General features: G+C 38.0%; 1 protein-coding gene across 5 annotated transcripts in view; it reads right to left on the bottom strand.

Annotated features, from left to right (window-relative positions):
* Positions 1-23,606, bottom strand: part of LOC128743903 (transient receptor potential-gamma protein) — a 137,691-nt gene that overhangs the window by 22,311 nt on the left and 91,774 nt on the right. For 4 of the 5 annotated variants that reach the window (XM_053840595.1, XM_053840591.1, XM_053840593.1 and 1 more), the window contains one exon: positions 12,027-12,072. The exons of the other annotated variant lie outside the window; for it this stretch is intronic. The gene's annotated coding sequence lies outside the window, so the exon portion shown is untranslated. The remainder of the gene's footprint in view (positions 1-12,026; positions 12,073-23,606) is intronic. 5 annotated transcript variants of the gene reach the window in all.

The raw sequence follows: 23,606 nt of genomic DNA, 5'->3' as shown, positions 1-23,606 counted from the left end.
TTAGAGCGTCTCGGCGCCTCTGTAATCTATAGTCTCTGTAGTTGCTTGATGCTCCTGCCAGTTTCAAATGGCAGCTTAAATGCGCCACCGCGATCAAAACAAAACAAACACTAGGGTTGCCAGTCCCCTAATCAAATCATCATTCCATCAATAGACAGATACTGGCACATGTTTACATTTTGAACTAATGTTTTCCAATAGAGCTTTCTGACAGCTCAAGCACTCACACTAGCAAGCACGAAATACGCGTGTACATACATGATATTTGCATCATTTTGGGGAAGAGCTGATGCCTGTTTGCTTCATTTTCAAGCACCAACACACACAAAACTGGAAAGGTCTATACGTTTATAGACTAAAGGGTGCACGGTAAAATTGCAACACACTCAAATTGCTCTAACTTTTGAATCGTTGGTTAAAATCTATTCACATGATCGAAAAGCTGCATGGAGAAAGTTCAAAGTGCATTGATTATACTGTGTGAGTCTTTTTATCGGGTGCGCAACGATATGAAAAATGCCGTTGAAAGAACTGCTTGTTTGCGAAAACTTTCTGCCCAATACATCGAAAATCAGAATCTGTCACATCGTGCCATTGGTAAAAAGTTGAGTATGAAATGGGGAAGGCAAATGAGGAAGCGTCCAACATAGCTCCAGCCATCCCAAGCCCCTACCTAGCGCCTCCACGTGGCCTTACCCGGTAATACTCTATTGAGTAGCCAAGCTAGGACGTTCGATGGTGGGTGGTTCCCGGATGCCTGATCTCAAAACTGCGGGTTTGGATGACGGCTGAGCCATACGACCTTGTTAGTAGGTAAGCTTACATAAGTTATTTGTTTCGTTTTAGCTCATGGAGCAAGCACCTCCTACTGTATAGTGAAAACTCGGGCCGAAGAAAGTCAAAATAATGCTCATGGATACCAGAAGAAAAATTAAATTAATAATGGAAGCACTCATGTAAACTCGATTGATTCAGCTATCTTCCATTCGAAGGACTGCTGGTGAGATTGTTCTATTTTTGTCTATATATCTACATATATATTCATATAACACATATTTTATTACATTGCCATATACCATCATTATCGTAAAGGAAACGAGCATCAGGGTATCGAATGAATCGAAGACTGGATGAGGGATGTGGTAACCAGCCCAAGTCATATAAAGTCGGGGAGGATTTTACGCGTCCTTCTAGCACACAAATCATCACGCAAGCTAAGTTTTCATGGCGAAGTTATGTATCTAGAAACCGGAAATCTATGCTGGGAGGAGTGTCTTATTTTTCCGTGGAATCATATAAGCGACATTGCTTATAGATCCACCCAACCCCTTTTAGTCCTTCACGAACTGTATTGACATGAACGTTGCTAGGTAGATAAATTCGATTCTGCAGTAATTCTGCTTGCATACAATGGGAAACCCTTGAGGTGATGGTGGCTAACCCCATACATACATACATACATACATACATCGTGCCATCGGTAAAAAGTTGGGAATCCCAAATTCTACCTACTGCAAAGGATATGTTTGAAGTTCCAGAGACCCTCCGAAACAGAAAATGTTGAACTTTGTCAATTGATTTGGCAAGCAATTTGTTCATGTGGAAAGCGGAGTACGCGACCACAGGTACCATAAACATAGATAGGTGTGTTTGAAAGAGTATCTCCAAAAGCGATTTCTTCCACTTCTGAAGTCTCACAATTGCCCTGCGATCTTCTGGTAGGATTTGACTTCATGCCGTTGTGCAAAGGCCGTGCTAGAGTCGATGTCGATGTCGATTTCTTGCCGAAAGATTAGAACCCCTCAAATACACCGGTGCTGCGGCCAATCGAGAAATACTAGACTATTATGAAGCAGAAAACTTCAGTGTGACAATTGGGCATATCATAAACTTTGCCTAATTTGTTTGAGAGCTGATTCCAATTATTAATTAATTCTATTAAGTCCCTAACTCTGTGACATCTTGACAGTTCTTCATCAAACTAGGCTTACAGATTTCTTGACACAGGAAGCAGCATTTTTGACAAAGAGAGGAAGTTTTTTTTACAATTAGAAAAAGAGCATTCCCAGCTAGCATTTTCATATGTATAAAAAAGATAAAAATCAGCATTACGTACAGATATACATGCTAATAAATCGTATTTAATGCGCAAAATTGGCACATCCGTACTATTTTGGAGGCGATATACGTGATTACGAATAATTTTAAGCGTTACGACTATATAAGTATTTATATACGATAATATCCGATTAAGCGCGAGTTGCTCCGTACAATTATACGAATTTGTGCTGAAAATCGTATGTATATCAGTTATTATCATTATATACGACAGAAAATCAACTTGGTACCACTTTATCCAGCTTTAGTTACGATTTCGAATTTATTAGGAGATATTTACGATAATTTTCGTACATTGATATACGAGTTGGTGCTAGCTGGGTTGTTTCTTGCATTATGGGAATTTCCAGAACAAAAACCGAGTAGAAATAGCTCAGTGACAGAAAGGAAGTTGGCCCCGAGCAAGAACGGGCACTCTGCTAGGAGTACATATATTTTCAACGGAATAAAAAAGATTTTCCTCTTCTGACAAGTGGAGAAAACTGTAAATGGCTGTATGAGACAGGAAGCTTTGCTCACTCTGAAACTCATTTTGTAAAATAGAATTGCATCAGCACGAAATAAACAAAAAATGGCTGTGGCCATGAAGCAGCTCAGAAACAAGAATAAGTTAATTGCTGCACAGGATTATGCCTAGCGATTACGGGACGTTTTCTGTAATAGACAAATTTCAGGATTTACTTTGTTCTGATAGTCATAAAATCCAAAATTTATTTAAAAATATTCATACGCATAAATAATATTTTAAAAATGTTGTATTTATAGCATAATAAATGAAATTCATAATTAATTTATCATATTTATCATCATATTTCACATTAAATTAACCGGGCTGCTGAAGCTTCGGAAAGAATGTTCCACCGAGTTGCTAAAAGGAATGTACATTATCTGTTGGCCGTATAATAACTTTGTTCATTGCCAGTGAAAAGCTGCACGAAGCTTTACAATACCCCGTTTCACGCTCCATACCGCATCGACTGAGATAGAAAACAACATGGTAATTGCATTGCGCTGTCCACCCCGTCCACAGTCGTCGTCGTCGTCGTCGTCGTCGCCGTCTACATCCTGACTGGGTACTTTCGCGATGTAAAAGATATTAGTTAGTTTCACCATCATAATGTAATGGCACGATAGAATTCATAACGATGAGGAAAGTTTCTGCTGCCGCGCCGCGCCGCTGCCAGAGCGAGTGCAGTGCCTATACCTAGCGATCCGTGGTTGGTGACCGACCGAAGACTTGGGAAGAAAGAAACTGCACCTCAGCTTGTGCGAGTAGAACCCATCCACCAAAGGTGAAGTTAGTAATATTGTTATTATTAGCTGTCAACTGCTTCAAAGTTCCGCGAGCTTGCCATAAAATTATTGAAAGTTGAGCATCATTAACTTCTGCGTCCTCTTGCCGTGGCACCATATAATGAGTTTATGTAATAAATTTTTTTTTTCTTATTACTCCCTTTTCTGTAAAATGCAAAGAGGTTCACAACGGTGAAAGTTTTGTATGTCAAGAAAAAATCAGAAATGAGGAAAAATTAGGTTCGAATAAATCTCAACTGCCATTATACTCATCACTTTGACCCACATTCTACAATCCCTACCAGGATTAAGTTACTACAACGGATAAAAACCGTTACTGTTATATAATGTGTATCATTCCCCCCAAAAACCGATGGTCACAATTGCTGTAACCGCATCAAATCTGGGTGAGGTCCGGATCGTAGTCCGTAGTAGTAGTAGTAATGCTCAGAACAGTAAATTGACGACCACCGAAACGATAATTTATCACGACATGGTCCAAGTTTTTTTTCGCTAGTCTCTGGCTACGGGCTACAATGTGAAAATCCTTCCCGCTATAAATTAATTCCAAGTTGATTCCCATGTCCACCGTTGACGGCTAAAGTTCCGGTGTATCACAGGAAGGAAGGGACGTTTCATATTTACTGGTGCTGCTGGTTTGGTAATCAGCACACAGAGAGAGACACTTTGCTAGCTAGCTCAGCTAGTTTTTGTTGGCAGCGTTAACTCCTGTTCCCGTTCCTGTTTGCCAACCATACGGCCAGAGAGCAAATGGATTGCCTGCAATCGGAACGGACGGGATTGCTGGGCAACTACGAACAACCGGACATGAGAATTCACAGTTGGGGCTAATCAGCGATTTATCACGGGACCAGAAATAAATCGTATGACTCTATCGGAGTGACTTTTCAAGCAGACCGTTCGACTGGTTGCAATTTATTTCCTACAGATGGGACAGAAATAGATAATTCAGTGCTACTCACTTATGGAATTCAACATATGGAACTCTATTTCCAGTCTATTCATTTTGTTTTATTGGAATTTATTATTAGGAAGTGTTTTTAGTTAATATTTTCTTAACGAATTATTTATTAGTATAATACCATACACATTCTGGGTTAAAGTTGAGTAATCAAATGAAAACATACCAAATAGATCATCCAATATGAACTAACACTATCAAAACACAAAATACATAAAATCTAAAAATAGAGGAATCAATCATTAGATCATCATCAATCGAATTCGATACAACAATCTAACACGTTCTATAGAGGTTCTATACTTTAATGCACACAAAAACACAAACAAGGATAAGTTCATAACCAGGAGATTATTGGAGGAAGTTTCGCAAAAAAAAACTTTCAACAACTGTTATCTTCTACGGGTACGGTACCATTCAGAACCTAGGTTCAACATTCGATCGGTTCGGTTGCAATCAGTGGTGTTGTGCGCGAAAAAGTTGTGAACGCTGACGGGTTGTTCTTCCCCAGAGTTTTTGCTGCCGTAGGATGCAGGCAGCAGTGTAATTACCTTGCAGCAACACAAAGAGTATAGTTTTTTCAACACCGCAAATGTTGTAGTCACAAATAAAAAACGACAAAGTTGTTTCGTTCTCCAATTCCGAAGCACCTCAGGGTATGTGAACGGTTGCTAGTTATTGCTAGATTAACGCTTTTCGTGCTAAAAACGGTTTGGTTTGGGTTATTTACACTCAATTGTTTCTGTACTTCCACTAAGCGTTATGGTTTGGAGATTTCTTTTTATCGAGCAACAGTATGACGTGTTTTGTTCAGGAGACCGAAAGTGAATATTCTGCGTAATATAAACAATCAATGCTGAAAGTAAACAAGAGCAAAATACGAAAGATAGTTCTGATGGAATTCATAACACTACGGGAATTAAACATTTCCACAATTAGCAAGGCACGTTTCGGGGTGTTTTCTTCCACTGTTTATATGTACAAGCATGCCTGTTCCCCGATTTACTCCAGCCACCACCGCCGCCGCAATGCCAGACTTCGTATCCATATTCCGTTATCATTTCAACTTTCAAGTTCATGCCGTAAAGTACACGCTCTTGGGTATAATGGATGGTCACAATCAGCGCTGAAGATGGCAATTGGCTGTAAATTGCTAATAAAATATGTTCAAACTATTGCAATCAATAACAAGTATTAAACCAAAGAAGAGTGCACCCAGTCGGTGCAATCAACCACTTGGAGACAGCCAGATTCCAGCGACCAACCAAACCACCCACCCACCCTGGCGCTACATTCAACATTAATATTGATGAAAAATGTATTTGCTCCAATGGAAGTAGCTTTGTTTGATTTATCATTGCACTCTGGCGTCTCTCAATGTGTTTCTTCACACAAGGGACAGTTGAACCATTAGGCTACAGAAGAGGGTATCCATCTGTTTGACCTACTGAGAGCAAATATTGGTCGTTTTATGATGACAAACTGTGGGATTAAGCTCTGTAATTAAAAGTGAACATTGATATATGGGCCCAAGTTCCATTCCATTCGCTTGTTCTTTCGGATTAAAATAAACTATCGCTTGTTTGCATCGTGTAAAAGCGAGTAGTTAACTCAAGTAAATATTAATAATAAGATAAAAGTTTAGCACCAAATGTCGAAAAAACTACCATACATAAAATTTCGGCTCCCGGGCTCCACACACGTTCGTGTAAAAGTAGCCGCTAGTATCAATCGAAGAAGAAATTGTCGCTATTAATTGTTTTGCGGTGGTTTCTTCTGTTGTACCAAACTGTGTGAAATCAAAATTATTGTACAAAATAGGCCAAAGGGTCTGAGAATTCGTAAAATTTTGTTAATGGGCCTAAGGAAAATAAGTTTAAAAAATTCAAGGTTTTTAATTTTCCCAGAAAACTTTAAGGGAAACTTTCCAAACACCGTAACAGTTCATAACTTTTGAGCCAAGCCGTAAAAATAATATTTTTTTTATAAAATGCAAGAAAACTTAGTATCAGTGTCAGTGGGAAAAAGTTTTCTACAAAATTTTCAAGAAGGTAGAAGAAAAAGCACAAAAAACGAAAATTTAAACATAAAGAAGAATAGTAAATAGGCAGAATCACCCAGAAGAACAAAAGAGGAAGAAAGCAAAGGGAACAATAATACTAATAAAGAATAAAAGAAAGAACAAAAATAAAATGGTGTGTAAAATGAAAAAGGAGAACTAAAAAAAGAAGGTGAACATTAAGCTGAATAAGGTGAACAAAAAAAAGGAGAATAAAAAGAAGAACAAAGAGAAAGAGGAAAACAGAAGAAGTAGGAATTCCATTAATTCCAGTTTTTTGCGCAAGGCAAATTTCCTAGTATTTGGAAACGATTCTTCACGTTTTTCGTTCATAAGAATAGCGATCGTCGGAATGTTAGCCTACTCGACTTTACCTCCTTCTGCATCACGCAACTTGAAGAAAAAGCACAAATCGACGTAGTTTACACTAACATAAAAGCTGCATTCGACCGGATCGATCATCACATCCTTCTACGTAAATTGCATCGTTTGGGAGCCCCAGAGCAACTATTGGCTTGGCTTGAATCATATTTACGCGATAGAGTCTTCCAAGTCAAGTTAGAATCTACTGTTTCATCTGTGTTTACAAATAACTCTGGTTTTCCTCAAGGAAGCAATATGGGGCCCTTGCTGTTCATATTGTTCTTCAACGATGTAGTAATGCTACTAGAAGCCGGATGCTCACTTATCTATGCTGATGATCTTAAAATGTTTCTCACCGTGCGCTCCATCGACGATTGTTGCCGGCTCCAAAGATTGTTAGATGCCTTTGTGAATTGGTGCAAGTTCAACTACCTGATAGTGAGCACAGTAAAATATGAGGTAATAACGTTCCCTTGCAGTCAAACCTCTATCATCTTTGACTACAATATAAACGGAAATACTCTCCGGAGGATAGAGCAAGTTAGCGACCTAAACTTATGTTTTACGCTCACCGTTCTGCTATTATTTTCAAAGCATCCCGACAGCTAGGATTTATCTCCAAAATCGGAAGAGATTTTAGGGACCCTCACTGGTTGTAATCTTTATACTGTGCATAAGTCCGTCCTTTGCTTGAAAACGCCTGCCTGATTTAGCAACCACACCAGCTCACCTGGATTCTAAGAATCGAACGCATCCAAAGACGATTTATCCCTATTGTACTCAGAGATTTGCCTTGGAGAGACCCAGAGAATCTTCCTCCTTAGTGTGAACGTTGTCTTCTGCTCGGTTAAGACACACTGGAACGAGACAGAAAAGTTCAGCAGGCAACGCTTGTAGCACAAATTTTGAACAGCGACATTGATTCGCCGACACTGCTTTCAAAAGTGAATTTTCGAGCACCGCAAAGATCTCTGCGAACTGCGACTGTATTGCACACGGAATTCCACCGGACCATGTTTGGGTACCACGAACCAGTGACATTATGTATCCGGGCTTTCACTCGGGTTAAAGAACTGTACGAATTTGGAGAGCCTACTCGAATTTTTGTTCAAACATTGTCCAGATTTGATGCTTTGTAAGATTTATGTGATTAATACATTGTCAGATGAATGTATTAAATAAAATAAATAAATAAAAACAAAACGAGGAAGCAGAGCAAAAAAATAAGAAAAGAACGAATGTGCACAAAGAAAAGAGAACCAAAAGAAAAAAGAAAAAAAGAAGAAAGAGAAACAAACATGAGAAGAAGAGCAAAAAGATGGAGAAGAACATAAATAATGAAAAGAATAAGGAGAATACAAGGAAGGAGGACAACAAAAAAAGGAGAACAGAAAGATAAAGGAGAACAAAAAATACGGTGAACAGAACAAAGTACAAAAACAAGAAGGTAAAAATAGAGCAGAAAAAGGTGACCAAAAGAAAGAAGAACAAAAAGAAGGAGAATAACAACAAAAAGGAGAACAAAAACAAGGAGGGCAACAAAAATAGGAGAACAAAACGAAGAAGGTGAACACATAAGAGATGCCATGGTGTTGGTAGTAGTAGTAGTAGTAGTAGTAGTAGTAGTAGTAGTAGTAGTAGTAGTAGTAGTAGTAGTAGTAGTAGTAGTAGTAGTAGTAGTAGTAGTAGTAGTAGTAGTAGTAGTAGTAGTAGTAGTAGTAGTAGTAGTAGTTCGGCTCAAATCGGTACGATGATTTGGAAAATTACCCAAAACAACAATCTGCTGAACAATTCTTTTGCACTCGATTGGTTGAAAATAGTTAAAAAATAAAAATTGCACTTTTAATACCTCGAAACAGTGGACCCCTCGTTCGCCAAAAGGGCCAGAAGTTTAAAAAAAGTTGAATTTTTAGGAAACCCTAAGATTTATTTGATGTGATTTGATTTGATTCTCTAAATTTGCAATGAAACAACTAACAAATGGAATGGTTCTGTAAAGAAGAAGAACAAGGCATTCAAACCGAGTAAAAAAAATTTATGTGGCCATTTTGAATGTGGTCGCCATACCGGATTTTATCTAAAAATCACCGTTTTCATCATGAGCCTCCAACCGATTTTTATTTTAAGACCACTATTGGAAAACTGAGAAAAAATGCTATAAGAAACATTGATAAAATCAGGTGTAAATGGCATTAACTAGATGAAACAACCAATTATCTGTAGCAAGGTTCACAGTTCTCATCTAATGTTAAATTTTGCTACAAAAAATTAATTGTTTAATCAGGGTAATTCCACTGTAAATTTAAATTAATGAATGTTTCGTAAGGCATTTTTCGTCAACGTTCCAATAATGGTCTTAAAATGAAAATTGTTTGGGCAAAAACAGCGATTTTACGATAACTTAACCAAATCCAAGATGGCCACTAGAAAATTTTTTACTCCATTTGAATGCCTGTAAATTAAATGAAAAGAAAACTTATCCAATTTAATTCTACAAATTCTACTACTATTTTCGAAAACAGACACTGAGGAAGCCTGCAAGTCGTAGGCGAAATACGTATCTGTCAAGAATAAATTATACATAGTAGAATTAAATTGGATAAGTTTTCTTTTTATTTAATTTCCAGGTTTCGTATTCTACTAATACGCTCCAAAAACTTCAGTCCGTTTGAATGTCATGTTCTTCTTCTTTACAGAACCATGCCATTCGTTAGATGTTTCATCGCAAATTTAAAGAAAATCACATCATATAAAAATCAAAGTTTGCTAAAAATTCAACTTTTTTATACATTCGAACCACTTGGCGAACGAGGTATTAAAATTGCAGTTCTTATTTTATGACCATTTTCAGCCAAACAAGTGCAAAAGTTCCAATATTTAAAGACCTCGTGTCAGTAGTGACCCCGTTTGAGCGAGAATTACTCAGCTTCTTCATGAATTTGTTGTAAACCGGTTCAGGAAATAAAATCTGTGGAAGATTTATGAGGTTTTGCAAGCGTTCATTAAAAGGAGAACTACAAAACTATCAACACTAGCGGTTATTTTAATACAGTTTTAAGCGGCTCTTGGAAGTGACCATAAATAGATATCGATAAAAATTACAAGTTTTAAGTGGAGCTATTCTTAATAATTTTCTTTAGAGTGAACCTCTCTAGTTTTATGAGAGTTATATAACCGTTCTCTTTAATGGCCTTTCAAAGAAAAAAAATATTACTTGAAATAACTTTTAACTTCTCCTGCAAAATTCAGTGTTTGAATTTTCTCAAGGATTTCTCTAGTTTTGTTATGTTATTAAATTCATATTTGCATTTTCATACGTATATTTAACTGTAAAACATGCTGCATTGAGGAATTTGAAAGTATGAAAATAATACAAAGTAAAGTCAAGCGTAGAGCTTCTCGGGTGAAGAAGCTAAAAAATGATTTATTGCCTCTCTTTGTCTCGTACAGCGCAGTATTTTGCTATGATTCCCAACAGCTGGTCTTAGCCCGGTTTTGCTTCCACTCAACACCATAATCTTTCGCAACGAGAATTATGTTGAGCAAGGAACAATTTACTGCTCCGTTTGGTCAGAAGCTCAACTTCAACGAGCGTGCACATACGATGCGACCCCAGCATTTGCAGTCATGTAATATCAAGGATTACGAAAGGTGGTCAAGAGTGTGGGATCCGCACATCGACAACCACGTGCAGAATCGCTTGGGAGGTGCCGATAAATTTATGTTTGACATAAAATATCAAATTCCAATTTAGCTTTACACACGATCGGTATTCCTCGGGCACTGTAAATCCCAGCATACAGTGGCTGCTTGTTTGCCTTGCGGCGACGATTGGCCCTCACAGCTGGGTGGATGTGAAAAGAGGTCGTTTATGGCTAGGATTTAAGCAGATACTACACAGTAGGTACTAAGGATTTTTCAATTCTTTACCAGCATTCGCTCTTCCATAAAGATGAGCGCCACTCGTAAAACCTCGACCTTTTTTTTGCATCTCCCGTCGAGTGGTGTACTATCGAGTGTATCTCAAAAGATACAACTGGCTCATGGGAGCGAAACTTTTTTCTGGAGATTCACTTCCTTAGACCGAGGAACGTTCGGTTCGAACTCGCTTCGAACGGCAAATATAGGCCAAACAACTTTTTCAAGGCTCACACACTTCTTTTCGGTAAGGATGACGTACGTTTCATTCGATTGCAATCAATCGAGGTGGAAATATAATTAAGAGTAAATAAGCTTTTTTGGTCGTACAGTGCGACTGAGTTTATTATGTTGACGAAGGATAACAAAGGATAAAAGTAGTTTCTTGAATACACGTCTTCGAGGTTTGCAAACTCAACGCAGAAAAGTTTTTCCTGTTCCAATGAATGTTACATCTCGTACAAACCGGATGTCATTGGTGAAAATATTGAATAATTCTAAAGAGATGTCCCCCAAAGACAACACATTAAAATAATACCGAAATTAGTTCTATTCCAATGAACTATCCTCCAACCGTATCAGAGAAAATATAACGTAGTTAAATATTTTCCGCTCGAGACATAGCGCTGTTGTAGGTTAAAATATGGCGACAATAAAGGAAACATCGACAACCATCTATTCTCAAAGTGCAGGTGTGCGAGTTTGCCGCCTGCCCGCCGGAGGAAGCAAAACAAACTAATAAAAAAAGCGGTGCTAGTGGTTGTCATCCGGATCCGACATAGATAGGACCGTTTATTCAAATTTTGGCACCCATCTGCCATCAGCTGACATTCGCATTCTCTCTGCGTACTGCTCGTGCCACGTCCCACTCGTTCTTCTGCGTAGGGAAGGTGTGAAAAAGCAATAAAACAAATTGTTAACTTTATGCCGGCAAACAATGTCATTCAAGCGTTAAAACATCCGTCCAGCATGGTCGATGGTGGGTGTCGATTTTCCACCTCCGTCGGACGTAGCGTGTGCTCACTGGCTCTGCTCTTGGTCGGTCGGTGGTGGCTGGTGGCGAAAACATTTCAAAAGTTTTTTTCTTGTTTACAAGGCACAAATCGCTTTTGTGATGAAATCGAATATCCGATGATAGTAAAATATGAGAATACATCAGTATGCGAATAATAACCGACCCGATGCCGAAGGCATGTTCAACTTTTCGCATAACTGCTTTGATAGCTGCTGGGGTATTGCGGCATTACAAAAATGCTTGGGTTTTACATATAGGTACCTACAATATAAGCTTACCTTCATTTGGTGTGTTATTATCATGATGAGCTTCCCATTCAGAGAACTGTGGAGAGACAGCGGGAAAAAGAAAACGGGGAAAGATTAAAATAAAGCTCGTTAGGAGCAAGCGGATAGATGGGGGAAAATCCCGGCGTCATTTGACAGTTGAGTGGAGGCACCACACACACAGCTTTCATGAGTTTTTTTTCTAATTTAATTTCAGTTTCTCGTTAGTGAAGGAGAAAATAAACAAAAGAATTTATCGCATTGATGAAGTTACAATAGGTATGAGTATTGAAAACAGAAAATGAAACGGACCATTATGAAGTGGAGTTGGAGAGTTGAAATGTTAAAAAAAAAATCTCACTTAGGATTTCGATTCTTTTCTTTAGACTTTTTTGCATGTTTTAATACCAGTTTTAAACCAACAGAAGCGGAAAAATTCATGCACCTAAGTATTCCAGTGGTTCGCGATACAAGCTTGATGCAAACGGAGCAGCTGCTGTGAATTTAAGTTTTTTCCGAACTTCATGATACGTGCCTTTTCTCGAAAACTAAACATTTTGTTAGAATAAACTATTTCTGTCTTACGGACAGACGTTTGAATCAAATTTTCATGAGTTTTGAGCTGTGTACAACCGAAGAAATAAAGTAAAAAAACAGCAAATTTTAATTTCGGGATTATCTTTTTTTGGTAATACCTACGATTAATCATGAGCATTGAAGTCGATTAAGCCGTGGCTGAAAAAAGTTTACCAGGCACCATCTGCGACTGCTTTCTATATAGCTGCATTTCATTTTCATACACATAACGATATTTCTTCTTCTATGGGTTGTGACAGTGACCGAGTGCATCGCATCTGTCAAAAGCACTTGTATTCAATAAATCAGACGTTGCACCAGCATAAACCCAGATATAAACAAAAGATGGAGCACCCGATCTTTCAGAACAATATTTTGGTCAAGCAAAACGAAGAACTCGTAGAATGGAAAATCTATTATTAGGTACCTAGCACAAAAATACCAACCGATTAGATTGAATACTCCGCCCTCTCGGTTGCAATTGGATTTAAAATCAAAGTTGAAATTTGACTAGAAATTAGGATTGGAACTGGACTAAAAATTAGAGTTGAAATTGAACTTGAAATCGGACCTGACATTGGACTTGAATTTGGTTTAGATTGAGATTGAAGCTTTAATTCATGTTAAACTGGAAATTGGACTTAAAATTGGATTTGAAATTGGACTTAAATTTAGAGTAATTTAGACTAGAAATTTAACTTGGAATTAGACTTGAAATCGGACTTACAACAGCAGTTGAAGTTTTCATTAGAAAGTGGGCTCGAAATTTTATTAAAAAAATGGAATTGAACTTTTTATTAGGTTTTCTTCTTCTCTGTACCGTTTGCTTTCACTTTCCATATGTATTTCCTCTTTTTCCTTCGTTTACTTTTTTTTCTCTCCCATAATTCCTGTCATAGTTTCGTTTTTCTTCGGTTTTCTGTCCCGTATTTTCAGTTCTGTTTTCCCACATATTTTCCACTCGTGTTTTTTATTTTCTTGCTCGTTCACGACTTCTTATTTTATTTTCCCTTTTTTCGTTTTCAGGTTTCGTCTTTTTCTGTTTTCTTTCATTTTTCTTTCGTTTTACCTTTTCCTTTATTCCGTTTTTCCTGTTTTTCTCTTTTTCTGTGTCATTTTTTCATTTTTTGTCCCATCTTTCTCCTTTTATATACCGTTTAAACTTCTTTTCCCGTTTTTCTGATTTTCTCTCAGTTTTCTTTTTTCTCTCTAGCTCTTATTGTCTCTTTTGCTTTTTCTGGTTTTCTGTTTTACCTCATTTTAAGGGCTTTTTTTCTTTTCCTGCCTCGTTTTTCGTCATTTACTGTCCTGTTTCAATTTTTTTCTTTTTTTCCGTTCCGGATTTTGTCTCCTTTCTATCCCGCTGTAAAACTTCTTTCCTATCCCTTTTCCATTTTTCTCTGTTTCATTCTTCCTCTTATTATGTCCTGCTTTTCCTCCGTTTCTGCCACATTCTGTTTTTTTTCGTTTTATCCTTTTAGTCTTCCGTTTTATTTTTTTATCCATTATCCTGCTCTCGTATTTTTATCTCTTCTATTCCACCTTTTCTATCCCGTTTTTTACCTTTTCTGTCCAGTTTGTCCTGATTTCCCTCCTTCCGTTTCCTTTCCGTTTTAACTTCTTATCTCTTCCGTTTTACCTTTTTCATATGTTTGTTTTTCTTCTTTTTTTCTGCCACATTTTCCCATTTTTTGTCCCATCTTCTCATCTCACTATTCTTCTTTTCCCTTTTGATATCTCTTGTCTTCAGTTCTGTATCCCATTTCTTGTCTTTCTTCTCCTTATTTTTCTCTCTCTCTCTCTCTCTCGTGTTCCCTTTTTCTACTCGCTGCTTCCTCTTTCTCTGTTCTTTTTGACTTCTTTTATCGTTTTCCACCATTTTCTTGAGTCTTATTCCGTTTTTTTGTTTTTTGCTCCTTTTTTATGCGTTTTCTCTTCCTTCTTGTTTCGACTTTTTCAATCCGGGTTTTCATTTTATTTCGCAGAAGCGTCTCCTGTGCTGTCCCAGTTTTAATTTTTGTCTAATCCTTTCTTCCGCATAACTTAACGTTATTCCTCTTATACCCTGCCATTCCTCTTTTGCTGTAACCTTCCGTTTTTCTTTTCCGTTTTATCCTTTATCTTCCGTTTTCATTTTTTCCTACCACTTTTCTTTTTCTATCCCGCTTCTTATTATGTCATGTTGTTCTTCTGTCACATTCTGTTTTTCTTTTCCATTTCATCGTTTTTGTCGTTCATTTTCATTTTCTTCTCTCTATTTTCTTCTTTTTCTGTTCTCGTCTCTCCATTATCCTGCTTCCGTATTCTCTTCTTTTCTTTCTATCCCTGCCTTGGCGAGTGGCTAATCCAGTTATAATCTCAGATTATACCTTGGTTCGACCCATGCACCTTCCAGCAGTGGTCAAAATGTAGGAGCCAAAATGACTACTTGTTAAGCGTAGCTACCAATATCCCCCCCTTCCTCACCTTTGCGCTCTTTCCTCTCCTTCTCCAAAAATTTTTTATTTCGTTCCCCTACCGTCCCTTCATCAATTGTAGAACCACCGTTTCAAAAAAAATATTAACGGGATAGAACGTTTGTTCTCCTTTTTTGTCGTATTTTTTCTCGTTTTTAATTTAGTGTACCTCGTATTCTGCTTTTACCTTCTTTTTCCGGTTTTTTTATCGAATCTCTCCCGTTCATCTATTGCTCGTTGTCCTTCTTTTTCGCTCCCATTTTCTTCTATTCCACTTTTTTCTTTTTATGTCACATTTTCCCTTCCATTCTATCACGTTTTTTCTTGGGTTTTTCTTTTTTTCATGCCAGATTCTTTTTCTCTCTCAAATCTTTCCTTATTTTCTATCCCGTTTATCCGGTTTTTATCACGATTTTCTTTGTGCTCTTTTCCCTTTTCTCTCCTGTTGTCTCATTTTTCCTGCTTTTTTTTTGCTTTTTGCTTTCATGCTTTTTTTTTGGAAAGCAGCGGAAGACGGACTAGCTCTAAACCCATCGGTAATCCATCTGTGAATATGTTAAAAATTTACTTGCTCATAAGGATCGGAATGGTTTACGATAAATAGTCCGGAAAACCAATATTTTTAACCATAACTCAGTAACAAAAAACAACGTTATTATTATAATTTTATCATTAATAGATTAGAAATTGACAACCAAGAAAAAAAATTCCATGTGACAGCGCATAATTTTCCGATTTTTCCATCATCATGAGACTCAAAAATGGAAATGAATTGGTATTTATTTGAACAGGACATTGGGCTTGAAATTGAACTTAAACAAGGAATTGAGATTTAATACAACGAGAATTTAAATTGCACTTGAAACCGTATTTGGAATTGAGCTAGAAACTGGACTAAAATTTCAGTTGAAATCGGTTTCAGAAATGGGCATGAAAATGGGATTTAATTTTAACTATAAATTGAGTTTAAATTAGGTTTGAAACCCATTTTTACATCATTAATTAACAATTAATTAAATTTTTACGCGGGTGTAGCTTCGAGGTATGACGCTGGCCTAATAAGCCAGTCGTCGTATGTTCGAATCTCAACTGGGAGAGACTGTTAGAGTCAATAGGATCGTAGCAACTAGCCCGGCAATTGTCCTGCACTCTAACAGCTGGCTGCGAAACCTGTCGTATAAAAACAGAAGGTCAAGTTTCAATAACGGAATGTAACACCTAGGCTTTGCTTTTACACGGGGGTAAAAAACCGCGTTAATTAAAAAATCGTCGTAAAAACCTCGTCAATTCGAAAAATGATGTAGAAAAACTCAGAGGTAGGAAAAAATGGTAAGACAGTGCATAAAGCTTTCTGATTATGTACCACCTAATGTTCTGTGTGAGAAAAACAGGTGAGTGGTATTTTATCAGTGACGCAATGACAGATGAGAGGGCTGTCAGTACCTCGGTCACAATCACATCCCTCGTGAAACGTGAGAATCATTCACCTAAAGGTGTGCAATTTGTGGCAACATTTTTGGCACGAATGGCATCGAGGTTGAAGCCTATCTTCGAACAATCGAAGCGAACAGGAATCACTTGCTGCCCCATTTAATCGGCTTTTGGCAACGATGAAAGGGGGCTGTTGGTCGGTAAACCTTTCAAAATGGTGACCAGCCATGGATGCATTTTGGCAACCAGTTCTGCTTGCAAATCGCTTGCGCGGAACATTTTGTCTAGAGATGCTTTACGAGCGTTCTGATTCGAACTAGTTATATTAGGTAGTAGCTACTTTTATATCAATTTATTCGAAGTGATGATTCCGATTATTTAATTTCGTGTGCACACCGTTTGGTATCTGCCATCACCAATCCGTTCATCAAAGTTGCAGTTTGACACGAACAGAAAGAAAAAACACGACAAGAAAGATATAAAAGGTGATGTGTTTATAAGTTCTATTTCGATTTTCTAACAGAGTTTCTTTCGAAGTTTATTTCCTCACAAAATTTCAAGAAACACTTAATTAATATTAAAACCGTGAAATTAAATGCTGAAATTTGTATTGTTTTCTTTTTTTTCAAATAACGGATGCTTACCCTGTAATATGCTAATTCTAACAGAAGGAACTTTTGTCGATAGCGCTGGTTGCTGTAAAGATTTTTTGTACCCTTCGATCGTTCAAAGTTAAACGCGAGTTTTTACTTTCCTCCCTAAGTTTGCTTAAACATTCCTTACGCTTCGGTATTTGCAGGTGATCGAAACAAAAACTCTGTAAGATTGTTTCGTGTGCAAAAAATAATACCATTAAAATGCCTGAGTTTAGAGCCGATAACATGCTAAAGCCAGGCACCAAATTAATTTTTACATTATTTAATCTCACCAACGCAACGGAACGTTTCAGCCAGTCGGCCTAATGCCAATTAAATGTCGTTCATGCTGTTTGCTTATTTAAACGTATTTGGTAGTAGTCTGATATAAATTCCTTTGAAAATTCTATTTTTAAACTGAAATAAAAAGCATTTGCATTGGTACCTATATAATTAAGCAAATCTATCAACATTGACCGATCTAAAGAACGAAGTTTGTGTCGGTAGTTTTGCTTTAGTTTTGCTCTAACCAAAATTAAAAAAACTGTAATATAACATTGGAAAGAGTATTACAGTATTAGTGTTATGCCAAAAAGGATCAGATTTTTACATCACAGAAAGAAAGGCAGCTAACTATATACTTCATTTTAAAACCATAATTAAAGAATGAAACGATGAAACTTTTTCTCAGGTTAAATTCTACTATTTATTTTATTCTGCCAGCTACTTTAAGCAAATCCTAAACAATAAATACATATTTCTTTATGTGATTTAATATGCTGACTGACAACTATGATCAAGAACGCAATGCACACTAACATTGTTGATTGTCAATCAAAAAGTGATTCGGTATAAAATTACACATCCAAATCATTATGTTTTTATGCTAGCCCCCGGTACCTTCCTATTTCAACTAGCAAAAGTACATTCCATTGAACCCATCGCCAGGGCAGTGCACTCTTCTCAAGAATGCAGCTTACTTACAAGGCATTGTTTTCCTATACATTGTCATCGGACAGGAACACATTCCTCGTAACTGCCATTTACTATGCAATTACCTTGCGCCAGTCTAGCCCGATCGAAATGTTTGATCACGAAACAGCTGCACGGAAATCGGAAACCGGCAGGCCTTCCCGGCTCGCTCGCTCGCTCGCTCGGGTCGTTAACTAGTGGAGCACGGTATTGTGCGGTTCATTCAACTTTTGACACAGTTTACCGTCTCTTGGACCATCACCGGGAACCTAACAAACGTCCGCCGCGCATCGTCCTTTCGCATGCAAGTTCCCCGCTCCCACCCTATCAGCCCTATAAAAGAAAAACCATACAGAACATGCAAACCATGCGCTGTTTATGGCTATGCATAATATCAAACGTCATTGCATAGGTCGGCAAACACGGATTCAACCGTGAAAAACGAGTGACGGGAGGACGGGAGGAGGAAAATCGAAAGTTGCATTTTTCATCGCAGCAAAATAATGACTCGCTTTTGCAGGTGGTGGTGGCCCCTAATAACGTGTCTGCAAGGAGGTGATGTGGAGGACCGGAAATAGGTCAAACTAAACTGGGGTACGGAAGAAAAGCTCATTTTCGGTTTCTTCGCCAAACGACCAGCAAGGCGTAAGTGAATGAAAACGAACACTTTCTAGGAGGTAGTAAGCTCCAATCCGGCGAACCGGGATCCTAGCTAGTTTGCCACCCATGCATACAGCTCGGTCGCACTCTTTTTGGAGACCAACCACACACACTGAAACGTTGTCCGTTGTTGGTGCAATTTAGCTTGGCTCCCTTTATGTGGGGAGCAATTGACCGATTTCGCGGCTGTAATGGGAAAACGAATTTCCGTTTCGAGCGAAGTAAACCGACTTCCTGGGCTGGTGGTCATTTCGCAAGATTCATTTTATTTCATGCCCGAGAAGCGGAAGAGTTATCTAACATGGCTACCGAATCATGTTCGTACATTATAAAATGAAATTAACTACGAGTTTATACGCTTGTAAAAATCCAATTTCTTGTGTCCAAAATAGTCAGAATAGTTTTTTTTCATTTTAACACTTTAGCTTATCTTGAAAAACGCATTCCATGCCATTGACAAAAATAAATCTGTTTCAGTGCTCAATTTGCCATCAATTACCCAATTTGTGCACGACAACAAAAACCCGATCCAGAAGCAATTAACTTATCAATCTGAAATTGCATTTTCAAGGCAATTTTATAACTGCCATTATGTAAGCCTTTTCCTTTCTCTCGAATAATCGGCGTAGGATATGGTGAGCCGATTATCATCATGCGAGTAAATATGCGAGAAGCAAAAAAAACAAATTTACCTACCGACAGAGGTATAGGCATGGAATCCATTTGCAGCAACATCCCCCCGAGCGACCAGAAAATCGTTTATAAAAATCAATTATAGTCGCAAATGAAAAGCCGCACGCTCGTAACTGGGCGCACAAGTGACGGGTCGGACGGAAGCCACTAAATGTGTCACTCACGGTCGGGTCGAGGCATAATGCTGATCTGCAGACCGCGTGAGTCAATACCATTTGTGAAGCGTGCCCCCTCGGTGGTGGAAAACTTGCAGAATTAAGCCTTCCCGGGCACCAGGGGAGAACAAATGGTTAGATCCCATGGCTGTGAAAGCATCCAGTGCCATAATTCTACCGGCGAATAATAGTGGGAAAACTTAGAAGGCATCATTAATTTTCTAACCTTCTTCCCGGAAGAGGTATTTAAATTATTTTTGAGTGAGATTTCCTTTTCTGTTTGGATTAGTTTTGTGAGGCTTTTTTACAAATTTGACCAGTTTTTCTACATTCAGCTGTCGCAAACAACGGAATGTTCTAGGTAAAATGTTGAAAAGTCATGCAATCAATAACTGATTTCAGTTTTACAATTGTAATTGTTGCCAGTTATGTAAATCGAGACAGGAAGCTTAAAAAATGCATTCTATTCTTGAATCATGCAATCAATTCAGACAAACTATTCGACCATCAAGAAAAAAAATAACACATTCTGGCAACTCGAACCGCAACCATATCGTTCCGAGTCATTCCGGGTTGTCTCGGTGGTTGCTGGTAGGCATCGCCCCAGAACCGGGTCGCAGTTCAACCGCAGAACATGCGGCGCCATTTGTACTAAACTACTATTGCTACAAATAATGACTTTAGTCGTCGGTCGCAATAGGAGGCACACACAATACAAGGCGAGGGTGGCGATGGAAAAAGCAATGTAAGCGAACTCACGTGACTCGATTCACGAGCTCAGCCCTCTGGGGCTAACCAAAAACTATGCACGTAGGTACGCAGGGAAGCATTCACATGGAAACAGAATCATAGACCGTTCGTAGTTAACAATCGTGCCTCGCGCGCCGTTTTGCTTGTGCCATGTGCATCAGTGACTGGTTTCGCTGTGAATAGGCTGAAAAGCCTAGTTTTAATAGGCGTCGCCTACAGACCTCCCTTCGACCTGTTCCTTACAGACATTTACGTTGAACCGGCATGGCACCAGGGGTGAGATTTTCAGGTGCACAAAAGCGAAGTGAAATCTAAAGAGTAGATATTTTATAGGCTACCCTTTTGGTAAGCCTTCCCCGGTGAAACTGTGTTCTCGATAGAGGAAATCGCACGCGCGGCACAAGGAATGTAGAGGGATAATGGCCAGGAAGTTTTATTTCTCGAAAGAAGCAAAATGAAGTAAATTACTTGACAGTTGAATGAGTGCTATGAATAAGACGAGTTGAAGGCAAATTGCAGCTGGTGGTTCAAAAAAAGATTGAAACGAACTATAGCTAGGGCTATGGTCGTTTTGAAATTAAAATGAAATAAGAAATGGTTTTGATAATGGCGATGCTGATGGTTAATGTAATAAGCGAGGAGGAGAATCAGGGTTATGATGGTGCTGGCACTTACAACCCAGTTTAAAGCTTTTGGGTCAATTTTAATGCACACAAATTATGACGGTGAAAAATAAGCGAACTCAATCATGGTGTATAGTTTTACATATTTTAAAACCAGTAAATTATAATACACTACTGTTTACAGAAAAATAACGCTAAATGTTTTTATTGCAAACCAACGCTGAATAGCAATTAAAATAATGTGTTTATGGTCATCTATACCATACCTTGAGTAAACAAGCTTATGGGCTATGAAAAATAATTTAAAGAAATAATGTATAGAAATTATTCATACCTAGGGTGTGAAGGGTGTGTGTGACACAACATTCCTTTCCTTTTTAGGGTAAAGTGGTGCAGAATGCACCGCTTAAGCAAAACATCATTTTGCAGAGCAACGGCGTGTTTGTTCCACGTTTTTCAACTTCTAGAAGACATTGGGATCTTTTTTTACACTTACTCCTGGTGAAATTTCCTAACAAAAACCAGTATTTTTTGTTATTTTTGACGATTTTTGGCAAGAGTCAAAATCATTATGTGGGGCAAAACGCCAAAGCCCGTGGACGAAACGCACTAAGTTTGCTTGGCTAGGCGTTAAACGCAACCAGCAAATTTACATATAAACACGTGTTGTATGAACTCCTAAAACTAGGCTGCCGCAATGGCGGAAGCGTTCGTTATTGCGTTTGTTATATACGCTTGTTTGCTGGGATACAATGGGTTCATCTCAATATAATTGGCAATAAAATTTAATCATCTACTTTTCTCCAACTGATGTGTGATGAAATATTGTAAGTTAAACAATGTACAATTAGGTTTAAGGCAAATTCTAAGTGCTATAAAATACATAATATTGCTACGTTTTTAATAAATAATCCGAAACAAAAGAGATACTGCAAATTAAAAATAATTTATAACTGTTCGATCCCGCTGTGATGCATTCTACCCCTGTTTTATATTTTGAAGTTTTTTTGCAATACATGTCATGTCCTGTTTTAGTACAATCCTATGTTCTAGGAACAAGGAAGCGAGCTAGGTTAAAAAGTTTCTTTGGACGGTAAAACGTATTGCCAGGTCGTTTTGGAATTACTGTAATTACTGATCAAAAATTTATACCCATTTCGATCGGCAGACTGCGAAATAAGAAAAAAAGTGTACGCATCGTTAGACATACGGACATTAGGCATAATGGACGATAGGCATTACGGATGACAGGCATAATGGACGATAGGCATGTTGGATGGTAGGCATAATGGACGATAGGCATAATGGACGTCAGACATAATTTTTAAAGCTTTCCTATGAATACGCACTAGAGCCAAACGTTCATTACGCCTACCATACATTATGTCTTCCGCCAAACGTTCATTATTCACATTCTAACATCCATTATGCCTAACGTCCGTATACCTAATATTCGTAAGCCGTCCGTAGGCCTAATGGGGTGCATTCGTCATTAGGCCTAATGGGGTCACCCACAAAAAAACTCAAAGTTCATAAAAAAAAGTCTTTAATTTGGCGAGGGTTGCGGACTGAATAGTGACACATCTGAGACTTCTGGAACAGTACATCAGGATTTTTTTTTCATTAAAAGTAGTACATCGAAAAGAGATTGCTACTTTTTCTGAAGCAACATGAGTTTTATTAACTTTTCAGAAAAGATATGACAAGCTGTCAGTGTTCAAATTGAGCCAAACAGTAAAATGGTACAACGACAATAGCGTCAATGTGGCTCCGGTCGATTGAGGAATACAGGGTGAGTAGTAATAACTTATTTCGAATGTTTGGAGTAGTAATAACTGTCAGTAAGGTAAATGATCACACAAATGAGACGTTTGGATAGATTTTAATTTTCAGTAACTTCGTGTAAAGTAAGCCTTCAAGGCCGAGCCCACACAATTGTGTAGGTGAGACATGACTAGCTTTAAATTTTTTTTCCTTTCCTCTCTAAATGTCATACTTTTACATATATGACACTAATCTCTTGTGTAAACATCGTAACTCATAGAAAAAATTAGCTGAAAAATAGCTTGGATTAATTATTGTTTAGTCTTCAAAATCTTGTGAAAACAGCAAAAAGTTTTAGCTGTCGTATTTTCTTATTGAATCCGCATTTCGAAATTACTTAGATAAAAAATTATTGGTAATAAGTATTTCCAATTGATGGAATTAAAAAGTTACGGGAAATAACTTTTACAACTTAAAATTTCCGCGACTTGGTGCATCTTAGAACTTCACGGAATGGCTCAGTTCTTATTTATGCGGCAGAGCTCTGCATGTGCAGCTTGACTCCTGGTTCTCTTCCCGGTTTACTAACTTGCAGAAAGTGCCTCAGGGCAGTAACATAGGACCTCTCCTGTTTGCGCTGTTTTTCAACGATATCGCCTCGCTGCTTGAAGTTGGATGCAAGCTAATGTATGCTGATGACTTGAAATTGTATTAATCAGCATCCCAAAATGCCAAGTAATGACTTTCCACCGCATCGCTAGTTCGATCTTCTTCAATTACCAACTTCCATTCCATAGCAAAAAAAAAATAATCCTTTGGCCACCAACGGCCCTGCTGCCTGGCAGCGTCCTAAATAAAAAAGATGATATTTTGCTTA

The sequence above is a fragment of the Sabethes cyaneus genome, chromosome 3 (genome assembly GCF_943734655.1).
Source record: "Sabethes cyaneus chromosome 3, idSabCyanKW18_F2, whole genome shotgun sequence".
Lineage (NCBI taxonomy): Eukaryota > Metazoa > Arthropoda > Insecta > Diptera > Culicidae > Sabethes > Sabethes cyaneus.
Note: the sequence above shows the minus strand (reverse complement) of the source record. Positions and strands in the feature narration are given on the sequence as shown.